The following is a 12917-nucleotide window of genomic DNA, read 5'->3' on the forward strand; positions in this document are numbered from 1 at the left end:
GGATATAAAGACACTGAATGACTATAAAGAAGAATTCATAAGCTTGAAAAAACAAATGGTAGAACTTATGAGAATGAAAGGCACAATAGAAGAGATGAAAGACACAATGGAGACATAGAACAACAGATTTGAAGAGGCAGAAGAAAGGATCAGTGAACTAGAAGATAGGGTATGTGAAATACACACAAAAGAACAGATGGGGAAAAGAATGGAAAAATACAGCAGGGTCTTAGGGAACTGAATGACAACATGAGGCACATAAATATACATGTTATCAATTTCCCAGAAGGAGAAGAGAAGGGAAAGGGGGCAGAAAGAATAATAGAAGAAATAATCACTGAAAATTTTCCAACTTATATGAAAGACATAAAATTACGGATGCAAGAAGCAGAGTGTACCCCAAAGAGAACAGAGCCAAATAGGCCTAATCCAAGACACTTACTGATCAGATTGTCCAATGTCAAGGACAAAGAGGGAACTCTGAAAGCAGCAGGAGAAAAGCAATTCATCACATAAAAGGGAAGCTTAATAAGAATATGTATGGATTTCCCCGCAGAAACCCTGGAGGCGAGAAGGCAGTGGTATGATATATCTAACATACTGAAAGAGAAAAACTGCCAACAAGAATTCTATATCCAGCAACACTATCCTTCAAAAAATGAAGGAGAGAAGCCATGATAAGCTACCATGTGCATTGCTTGCTGTATGACAAAAAAGCCAAGTTTGTTTGCAGCCAGCCCCAGAACTCCTCAGTCTTTTGGAGAAAGCATTGCTTGGATGACATCTTGATTTTGGACTTCTAGCCTCAAACCTCAGCATGGAGTCATGGAATAGATTTCCTGAACAACAGGGAGAGACTGGTAGCTGTTCTGAATCTGTGAAATTTGATGCTCAGTCAATGTCAACTTTCCTTCTTCAAAATCCTAAAAAATTGTCCCTGCCCTTCAAGAAAATCTGAAATCCTTCACAGTGGGACTGATTGCCTTTAATCTCATGGTGTGTGCAGTTCTCATTCCTGTTATCAGAATCATAGCAGCTCAGTTCCTCAAGTGGGAAATGAAGAATTACTCAGTTTGTTCAGTTAATGAAATTGATATATCTGAAAGATTCATCAGAAAAGGAAATGGCATCAAAGATGAAGAGATTTAGAGAAATTGTTATGGAATGTGTGAACACCATGGAAAAGAGAATCCAGCATATTTCCAATATGGAAACCAATCTCATAGATTCAGAGCAGTTCCCAGAATTTCAGTGTGACAATTGATCAAAGATTTAATGAGGTTTTTCTCCAATAAGTACTTTATTTTCCTCAATCCAAGCACATGGAAACAGTAGATGAAATCTCTAAGTCCTTAATGAGACTGAATGCCACCTTGCTTGATTTGCAGCTCAATATAGAAATGCTGAGTGGCAAAGCCCAAGAGAATACATTTAAACAACAAAAGGGATCAGAAAAATAAGGGAGTGCTGTGTATAACATAGCTTCAAACATTATGTCTATGAAAGAACAGGTGCATTTGGAACAGGAAATAGAAGTGAAAGAGTTGAATAACATCACTAATGATCTTAGAATTAGACTTGGAACATTCTATGATACTAAGAAATATGCTTTAATTCAAGGTCCTCCTCGCCCCCTAGATGAAAAAGGAGATAGAGGTACCACTGGAGAAGGTGGCCCACAAGGCATTCTGGGTCCAATATGTCCTCTAGGTCTTAAAGGTGATTGGAAAGCAATTGGCTTTCCTGGAAGTTGAGGATTCCCAGGACTCACAAGGAAGATGGGGAGGCCAGGTAGTCCTGGACAAAAGGGCCAGAAGGGCGAAAAGGGGAGTGGAAGCATAATAATTCCATCTAGGACAGTCTGGCTGGTTGGTGGTGGCAGACCCCATGAGGGCAGAGTGGAGGCCTTCCATGAAGGTCAGTGGGGCACAATTTGTGATGACCACTGGGTAGTGCATGGTGGACAGGTGATCTGTAGGAGTTTGGGATACCAAGGCATTTGAATTGTCTATAAGCAAGCTTATTTTGGACAAGATACTGGTCCAATATGGCTGAATGGAGAATTTTGTTTTGGGAGAGAATCATCTATAGAAGAGTGTAAAATCAATGAAAGGGGTGTGAGAATCTGTTCACACCATGAAGATGTTGGAGTCACTTGCAATTTATAGTGTATCATATTTTCCTCCATAATTATGAGAATCATTATATTTGCAAAATGATTTTTATTACCTTGCTCCAATAAAATCTGTTTAATGAATATTTTTTAAAAAGAGGGAGAGATTAAAATACTTTCAGAAAAACAGACACTGAGAGAGTTTGTGAATAATAGACCTGCTCTGCAGGAAATACTAAATGGAGTGCTACGGGCTGATAAGAAAAGACAGGAGTAGAGGGTAGAAATGAAAACCATCAGGAAGGGTAAAAGGAGAGAGAGGAAAAAAAATAAGATATGACATATAAAATCCAAAAGATAAAATGGGAGAAGAAAGTACTGCAGTTACTACAGTTATAACACTAAATGTTAATGGATTAAATTCCCCAATAAAAAGACACAGACTGGCACAATGGATTTAAAAACAAGACCCATCTATTTGTTGTCTACAAGATACCCAATTTAGACAGAAGGAAAAAATAGGTTGAAAGTGAAAGGTTGGAAAAAGATATTTCATGCTAATGAAAAAGCAGAAAAGAGCCAGGTTAGTGGAATTAATATTGGACAAATTAGACTTAAAATGAAAAACAATTAAAAGAGACAAACAAGGACACTATATATTAATAAAATGGTCAATTCATTAATAAGACATAACAATCATAAATACTTATGGACCAGGCCAAAGTGCCCTCAAAATACATGAGGCAAACACTGACAACACCAAAGGAAGAAGTAGACACTGTACAAAAATAGTTGGAGACTTCAAAACAATGGTCTCATCAATGGATAAAACATTTAGACAGAGGACCAAAAAAGGAAACAGAGATGGTGAATTGTATGATAAATGAACTAGACATGACAAAAATGTATAGAACAATACATACCCCACAACAGCAGGATACACATTTTTCTCAAGTGCTCATGGATCATTATCTAGGACAGACCACATGTTGGGTCACAAAGCAAGTCTCAATAAATTTAAAAATATGTATATTTTACAAAACACTTTCTCAGATCATAATGGAATGAAGTTGGGAATCAATAGCAGGCAGAAGGTTGGAAATTCACAAATATGTGGAGGCTAAATAACACATTCTTGAGCAACCAGTGAGTAAAGGAAGACACTCAAGAGAAATTAGTAAATATCTGGGGAAAATGAAAATGAAAATGAAAATGAAAAGAAAACACATCAAAACTTTTGGGATGTAGCAAAGGTAGTGCTGAGAGGGAAATTTATTGCCCTAAGTGCCTATATTAAAAGAGAAGAAAAAGTAAAATTTGATGAATTAATTATTCACCTGGAGGAATTAGAGAGAGAATAACAAACCAACCCCAAAGCAAAGAGAAGAAAAGAAATAACAGAGGTTGGAGCAGAAATAAATGAAATTGAGAACATGAAAACAATAGAGAGAATCAACAAAACCAAAAGGTGATTCTTTAAGAAAGTCAATAAAATTTGATAGATGCTTACCTAAGCTAACGAGAGAGAGAAAGAGTGGAGAGGAGAGGAGAGGAGAGAGGATACACATGAAAAAAAAATCAGAAATGGGAAAAGGGATATAACTTCTGACCCTGAAGAAATAATGGAGATAATGAGAGGATACTACAAGCAACTATATGCAAATAAACTAGACACCTTAGACAAAATGCATAAATTCCTAGAAGAAAACATGAACAAACAACATTGACTCAAGAAGAAATAGAAGACTTCAACAAACCAATCACAAGTAAAAAGATTGAATCAGTCATCAAAATCTCCCAGAAAAGAAAAACCCAGGAAAAGATTGTTTCACATATGAATTCTACAAAGCATTCAACAAAAAATTAGTACCAATCTTGCTCAATCTCTTCAAAAAAATTGAAGAGGAAGGAAAGCTATCTAACTCATCCAATGAAGACAATATCACCCTAATACCAAAGCCAGACAATGATACCACAAAAAAGAAAATTATAGGCCAGTCTCTTTAATGAATATAGATGCAAAAATGTTCAAACAAAATACTTGCAAATTGAATCTATTAGCACATGAAAAGAATTATACACCATGACTAAGTGGGATTTACTACAGGTATACAATACTAGTTCAACACAAGAAAATCAATTAAAGTAATATACCACATCAATAAATCAAAATGGAAAAAACATTGATCATCTCAATCTATGTAGAAAAAGCATTTGATAAAAATCAACACACTTTCTTGATGAAAACACTCCAAAACATGAGGATAGAAGGGACTTTTCTCAATATGATAAAGGGAACATATGAAAAGCTCACAGCTAACATCATACTCAATGGGGAAAGACTGAAAGCTTTCCCTCTGAGATCAGGAGCAAGATTAGGATGCCCACTGTCACCACTGTTGTTCAACATTTTGCTGGAAGTTCTAGTTAGAGCAATTAGGCAAGAAAAAGAAATAAAAGGCATCCAAATTGGAGACGAAGAAGTACAAATTTTACATTTTGCAGATGACATGATCCTATATGTATAAAATCCTGAAAAATCTGCAGCAAATCTACCAGAGCTAATAAATGAATTCAGCGTAGTGGCAGGGTATAAGATCAACATGCAAAAATCAGTAGTGTTCCTATACACAAGTAATGTGCAACAAGAGGAGGAAATCAATAAAAAATCCATTTAAAATAGCAAACAAAAGAATCAACTATTTAGAGATAAACTTAACCAAGGCCACAAAAGACCTATATAAAGAAAACTACAAAAAGGTGCTAAAAGATATCAAACAGGATGTAAAAAATGGAAAGACATACCATGTCCATGGATTGGAAGACTAAATATAGTTAAGATGTCAATTCTACCTAAGCTAATTATAGATTATAGATTCAATGCAACACAAATTAAAACACAACTTATGTTGCAGAAAGAGAAAAACAAATAACTAAATTTATTTGGAAGGGCAGGGTGCACCAAATTGCCAAAATACCTTAAGAAAAAGGAACAAAGTGGGAGGTCTCACACTACCTGGCTTTGAAACATATTATAAAGCTACAGGGGTCAAAGCAGCATGGTATTGGCATAAAGATAGACGTACTGACCAATGGAATTGAATTAAGTGTTCAGAAATAGACCCTCTCAGCTACAGATGATAGATCTTTGATAAGGCAGTCAAGACAACTCAACTGGGACAGAGCATCTTCTTCAATAAATGGTGTTTGAAGAACTGGATATCTATATACAAAAGAATGAAAGATAACTCCTGTCTCACACTTTATACAAAAATTAATGTGAAATGGATCAAAGACCTAAACATTAGAGCTAAGACCATAAAACTATTAGAAGAAAATGTAGGGAAGTATCTTAAAAATCTTGTGATGGGATGTGGGTTCCTAGACTTTACACCCAATGGAATAAGAAAAAGATAAATGTGATCTCCTCAAAATTGAACACTTTTGTACACCACAGGAATTTGTCAGAAAAGTAAAGAGGCAGCCTATGCAATGGAGACAGTATTTGGAAACCACATATCAGATACGGGTTTAATATCCAGAATATATAAAGAGATCCTACATCTCAAAAACAAAAAGTCAAATAACCCAATTAAAAGATGGACAAAAGACATGGACAGATACTTTGCTGAAGAGGAAATAAAATGGCTCAAAAACATGAAAAGATTCTCAACTTCACTGGCTATTAGGGAAGTGCAAATCAAAACCACAATGAGATATCATCTCATACCTACTAGAATGACCATAATCAAAAAAAAAAAAAAAATTGCAAGTGTTGGAGAGGATATGGAGAAAGAGGCACTTATCTACTCTTGGTGGGAATGTAGAATGGTGCAGCCACTCTGGAAGGCAGTGTGGCAATTCCTTTGAAAGCTAAGTATAGAATTGGCATATGATCCAGAATTCCATTACGAGGTATACACTTAGAAGAATTGAAAGCTAAGACATGAATGGATATTAGTAAACCAATGTTTATAACAACATTATTCATGATTATCAAGGGACAGAAACAGCCTAAATGTCCATCAACAGATGAGTGGATAAACAAATTGTGGTATATATATATGATGAAATATTATGCAGCTTTAAGACGGAATAAAATCACAGAGTACGTAACAACATGAATGAATCTTAAGGATGTTATGTTCTGCAAAAGTAGCCAGAAACAAAAGGACCAAAACTGCGTGGTCTCACTAATATGAACTAACATTAATGAGCAAACTTTGGGAGTTAAATCTGAGAACACAGTTAATCAGGAGATAGAAAGAGGGTAGAGATTGTGCATTTGATGCTGAAGGAGTACAGAATGTTCAGCAGGATTGATTATATAGATCCAGAAATGGAAAACACAATATTGTGTGATGGTAGCACAATATTTTAAGTACACTGAGGAAACAAGACTGTGAGTACAGTTGAAAGAGGAAGGCTAGGGGCATGTCTGACACCAGAAGGAAGGAGAGAAGATAAAGACTGGGACTGTATAACTTAGTGAAAACTAGAGTAGTCTATGATGGTGATTAACTGTACAAATATAAAATTAATTTTACTCCTGGGAAAACAAATGAACATCAACTTTGCAACATGTTGAAAATGGGATTGTGTGCCAGTTTGTACCTATTATGACCCCAGAAAAGGCCATATTCTTTGATGCAGTCTTGTGGGGGCAGACAAAAGAGTGTTGATTAAGTTGGAATGCTTGGATTGAGTTGTTTCCATGGAGATGTACCCCACCCAACTGTGGGTTATACTCTGGATAATTTCCATGGGGTGTGGCCCCATCCATTTGGTGTGGGCCTTGATTGGTTTGCTGGAGCACTATATAAGCTCATACATAGGGAGCAAGCTTGCTATAGCCAAGAGTGTCACCTTGAAGAATGCACAGGAGTGTGAGAGGAGTTTCAGCATACAGAGATATTTTGGAGATGGCCATTGGAAGCAGACTTTTGCTCTGGAGAAGCTAAGAGAGGACCAATGCCCCCAAGAGCAACTAAGAGTGACATTTTTCAGGAGCTGAAGCCTAGGGAGGAATGTCCTGGGTAAAAGCCATTTTGAAACCAGAACTCTGGAGCAGACACCAGCCATGTGCTTTCCCAGCTAACAGAGGTTTTCCAGATGCCATTGGCCATCCTCCAGTGAAGGTACCCGATTGTTGATGTGTTACCTTGGACATTTTATGGCCTTAAGACTGTAACTGTGTAACCAAATAAACCCGCTTTTATAAAAGCCAATCCATTTCTGGTGTTTTGCATTCCAGCAGCATTAGCAAACTGGAACAGATGGTATTGGGGAAAAATATAATCAATGCAAACTGGAGTCTATAGTTGATAGTAACATTGTAATCTGCTTCCATTAATTGTAACAAAGGCAATATACCAAAACTAAATGTCTGTAAGAGGGGATATAAGGGAGGGGTATGGGATTCTTGGTGGTGGTATTGTCTGACCTTTTTATTATATTATATTATATTTTTCTTTTATCTTTTTATTATTCTTGTTTTTAATATTTTTGGGAAGTAATGATTGTGTTCAAGGGCTGATTGTGCTGATGAATGTACAACTGTATGATGGTGTGAATAATTCATTGTACTATGTGGATGATTGTATGGTACATGAATATATCTCTATAAAATTGCAGGAAAAAGAATAAACAGAGGTATTCAAGTGCTGGAGAAAATATGGAGAGGGAGATGTACCTATTCACTGTTGGTGGAGAAGTAGAATAGTGCAGCCCATCTGGAGGATGGTGCAGTGGCTCCACAAGAAGCTAAGTATAGGGTTGCCATAAGTTCCTGCAATCTTATTATTGGGTATACACTTGGAAAAGCTGAGAGCAGGGATATGAATGGATATTCACACACTGATATTTACAGTAGCAATATTGAGATTTGCAATGGAGGTGGCCTAAGAATACATTGACTGTTGAACAGGATGGTGGACTCTAGTGTTTGCATACCATAGAAAATAGAGGGGCTGCAAGGAGGAATGCTTTTGAGGCATGCAAATAGAAGAATCAATCTTGAGGACAGCACTTTGAGTGAAATATGTTGGAAATGAAAAAACAAACATAGTCCTCATTAATATGGACTAACTATATTGTGCAAATTCAGAGAATTGAATCCTAGAGAACAGGTCATCAGGGAAAGGCTTATTGTAAAGGTCCTTAGATTGTATGCTCTTACAGTAGCCACATCTGTTCCTGAGTTGTTACAGTTACCTCTAAATTCTGAGATGCTGAGCTCTTTGTGTATAACTTGGTCAGTCTTTGGAACTTTGGGTATCTGTGCGACATCTGAGACTCAGAGTTAGAATTCTGCAGCTATGAAAGTTAGTATTATGCTACACAGGAACTGTTAAAAAAAAGCTGAAAAAGACTTCAGATTTCAATTAGAGATATGAATGAAGCAGGTCTAGTTAGGACTAAGGCGAATCAGACTAAAGGGTGAAAGATGATATTGACTGTGTTTTAAAACTTCAACTTCTAAGTGAGACTAAAGAAAGAGATGTTTATTTGGGGAAAAATATGCATTGTCTGTAACTTGTATGGTCAGTTTAGTCAAACACCGTAATTACTTTGAACTTTGAATACAGAGTGAGATCTGGTTGGTTTGTACAGGTTAGTGCAGAGAATTAATATGTAGTTACCTCTGAGGTACTGGGGGAAAATGTGGAAATAGTAAACTACCCCAGCTGGAGAATTACTGATATTCTCACAAGAATTGGGGGCTACCAATTTAGAAGGCCAAGCCCTCAATCTTGGGGCTTGCCCTTATGAAACTTGTTACTGCAAAGAAGAGACTAAGCCTACTTATAATTGTGTCTAAGATTCTCCCCCACAGAACCTCTTTTGTTGCTCAGATGTGTCCTCTCTCTCTCTAAGCCTACTCAGCAGGTAAACTCACTGCCCTCCCCCCTACATGGGACATGACTCCCAGGGTTATAAATCTCCCTAGCAATGTGGGACATGACCCCCAGGGATGAGCCTGGACCTGGCATCATAGGATTCAGAAAGCCTTCTTGACCAAAAGGGGGAAGAGAAATGAAACAAAGTTTCAGTGGCTGTGAGATTTCAAAATGATTAAAGAGGTCATTCTGAAGGTTATTCTTATGCATTATATAGATATCCCTTTTTGGGTTTTAGTGTATTAGAATACCTAGAAGGAAATACCTGAAAGTTTGAAACTGCAAGCCAGTAGCCTTGATTCTTCAAGATGAGTGTACAACTATATAAATTACACTGTGTGACTGTGTGATTTTGAAAGCCTTGTGGCTAACACTTTCTTTATCCAGTGTATGGACAGATGAGTAGAAAATTTAAAAAAAAATTAAATGAATCACAGGTGGAGGGGAGATGGGATATATTTTGTGTGTTCTTTATTTTTATTTTTATTCTAATTTTTATTTTTCTCAGAGTAATGAAAATGTTCAAAAAGTGATTGTGAGAATGAATGCACAACTATACAATTGTACTGTGAACAAATGATTGTGCACTGTGTATGATTGTAGGGTATGTGACTATATCCCAATAAAACTGAATTGAAAATGAAAATTAAAAAAAATGCAAACCAACAAACAAAAAGAATGGTGTGATTAAAAAATATATGTATGACTGCAGGGGGTGCCAGTAAGTCATGATCCTGGGTCCTATGATTTGTAACATGTGTATATTTAGGTTACTGCCCAGGCTCTGTTCTGCTTAAATGTAGTTCTTTTTGGTATTGCTACAATCACTGGCTAAACTGGCCATTTTCCTGCTTGTTCATAACCTATTTGCATCAACCCTGCTCTACGCTTATCCCAGAGAAAAACACTTCCCTGGATTCTGCCCAACTTCCTGGGAGGTTCTTGGCAGATGGGGGCTGTTCTAGTTTGCTAATGCTGCCAGAATGCAAAACACCAGAGATGGATTGGCTTTTATAAAAAGGGGGTTTATTTGGCTATACAGTTACAGTCTTAAGTCCATAAAGTGTCCAACGTAATGCATCAGTAATCAGGTACCTTCACTGGAGGATGGTCAATGGCATCTGGAAAACCTCTGTTAGCTGGGAAGGCACGTGGCTGGTGTCTGCTCCAAAGTTCTGGTTTCAAAATGGCTTTCTCCCAGGATGTTCCTCTCTAGCAAGCTTGCACCTCTTCAAAACGTTACTCACAGCTGCACTCAGTTCCTTCTCTTTGAGTCAGCTCATTTATATGGCTCCACTGATCAAGTCCCACCCTGAATGGGGGGGGCATTGCCTCCGTGGGAATATCTCATCAGAGTCATCACCCACAGCTGGGTGGGGCTCACTCCAAGCAAATCTAATCAGCACCAAAATGTCTGTCCCACAAGACTACATCAAAGATAATGGCATTTGGGGGACACAATGCATTCTAACTGGCACAGGGGCATTTCCAAGGCAAGAATCAGATGAAGAAGAGCTGAGGAAAACTGATTGGTTAAATGTGGGCTGTTCTAAATGTCCAGAATAAGTTGGACCAAGCATCAAACAGCCTTGACACAAAGCAATCAACAATAAAACCCTAGATAAGAGGGAGAACAGATTTCAGAAATAATTCATCAGGATAATCAGATGCCTAGACATCGGTAAAAAAACTACAAGTCATATTAAGGAATGAAAGATATTTTCCAGTCAAGGGAACAAATTAAATCTTCAGAGGAGACACAGAATTTAGAACAACTAATCAAAGATGTCCAAACAAATTTGAATCTATTCAAGGAGATGAAGGAAAACATTGCCAAAGAGATAAAGGATGTTAAGAAGTGAGCATAAAGAATAGGGAAGTATGTCAAGAAACATAACAGGAACTATGAGAATGAAAGACACAATAAAAGATTTGAACATGAGTCATAAACAGCAGATTTGAACAAGCGGAAGAAAGAATCAGCAACTACTATACAAGACAATTGAGATCATACACTCAGAAGAACAAACAGAGAATAAAATAGAAAAAAAATATTGAGCACGGCATCAGGGATTTGAGAAACAGCATGAAGCATACAAACATACACATCATGGGTATCCCAAAAGGAGAAGCAAAGGGAAGATGGGCAGAAGGAATATTTGTGGAAAAATGGTCAAAAGTTTCCCAATTCTTATGAAAGACATAAATACAGCATACAAAAAAGGGCAACATACTCCCAACAGAGTAATCCTAATAGACTACTTCAAGACACATACTAATCAGGATGTCAAATGCCAAGGATAAAGAGAAAATCTTGAAAGCAGCAAGAGAAAAGCGATGTATCACACACAAGGGATCTTCAGTAAGTTTGTGTCAATTTCTCATCCGAAACAACAGAGGGGAGAAGGCAATGGTGTGATATATTTAAGGTACTGAAAGAGAAAAACTGCCAGCCAATTCTTTATCTGGCAAAACGGTCCTTCAAAAATGAGGGGTAGTTTAAAATATTTTCATGGATAAACAGAAACAGACGTCATAAACAAAAGGCTTGCCTTACAAGAATTATTAAGGGGAGTTCTGCAGGTTGAAAGGAAAAAGACAAGAGAGAGTAACTTGGAGTAATGTGAAGAAATGAAGATTCAGAGAATGTATATGCTATTGAGGCTAAGTTGGTATCTTTTCCACTTGGTAGGAAATAGATGTAGGTTTTGCAATATAAACTTCAGGGTAACCACAAAGAAAGTATTTTTTAAAATTTACAGAAATGGAAATTCAGAAGTTTTCAGTTGCATACATCACAAAAGATCAACTAGACAGAAAAAGAAGTTGCAATAAAGTAAAAAAGGTTTTTTTAAATATGACATATAAAAACCAAAGGACAAACTGGCTGAAAGTACTGCCTATACAGTAATGACACCAAATATTAATGGATTAAACTCCCCAATCAATAGACACAGTTTGGCAGAATGCATAAAACAGCATGGTCCAAATAGAAACTTATCTTAGACATAAAAATACAAATTGGTTGAACATGAAAAAATGGAAACAGATATTTCATGCAAATAGTAACCAAAAGAGTGGGGATAGCTCTATTAATATCAGACAAAATAGACTATAAGTCAAAAGCTGTTAAAAGAGACAAAGAAAGACACTATGTATTAATAAAAGGGCAATCCACATAAAAGGAATAACAATCATAAATATTTATGCACCTAACAAGGGTGCCCAAAATACATGAGGCAAACAATGGCAAATCTGAAGGGAGAAATAGACATCATTACAGTAATAGTTGAACATATTATCACACAACTCTCACAAATAGATAGTAAATCTAGACAGAAGATCAATAAGGAAACAGAGAACTTGAAAAATATGATAAACGAACTTGACCTAACAGACATATAGAGAAAATTTCATCTCAAAACAACAAGATATGCATTTTTCTCAAGTGCACATGGATCATTCTGCAGGATAGACCATATGTTGGGTCACAAAACAAATCTCAATAAATTTTAAAAGATTGAAATTATATAAAGCCTACTCTCTGACTATAATGGAATGAAACTGGAAATCTATAACAGCAGAAGAACTGGAAAATCCACAGATATATAGAAATTAAATAACACTCCTTAAACAATCAATGAGTCAAAGAAGAAATTGTAAGGGAAATCAGTGAATATCTTGAGATGATTGAAAACAAGAACACACTATATCAAAATGTATGGTATGCAGTGAAGGCAGTGCTGATAACGAAATTCATAGCCCTAAATGCTTATGTTAAAAAGGAAGAAAGAGCTAAAATCAAAGTCCTAACTGCACACCTGAAGGAACAAGAGAAAGAACAGAAAACTAAGCCCAAAGCAAGCAGAAGGAAAGAAAACACAGATGAGAGCAAGCAGAAATAA

The 12917-nt window shown here is 36.6% G+C and overlaps 1 pseudogene; it reads left to right on the forward strand.

Moving 5' to 3' along the window:
• Positions 1-817: 817 nt before the first annotated feature.
• Positions 818-2168, forward strand: LOC119509483 (annotated as a pseudogene).
• Positions 2169-12917: the final 10749 nt, after the last annotated feature.

The sequence above is a fragment of the Choloepus didactylus genome, chromosome 14, assembly GCF_015220235.1.
Source record: "Choloepus didactylus isolate mChoDid1 chromosome 14, mChoDid1.pri, whole genome shotgun sequence".
In the NCBI taxonomy this organism is placed as follows: Eukaryota; Metazoa; Chordata; class Mammalia; order Pilosa; family Megalonychidae; genus Choloepus; species Choloepus didactylus.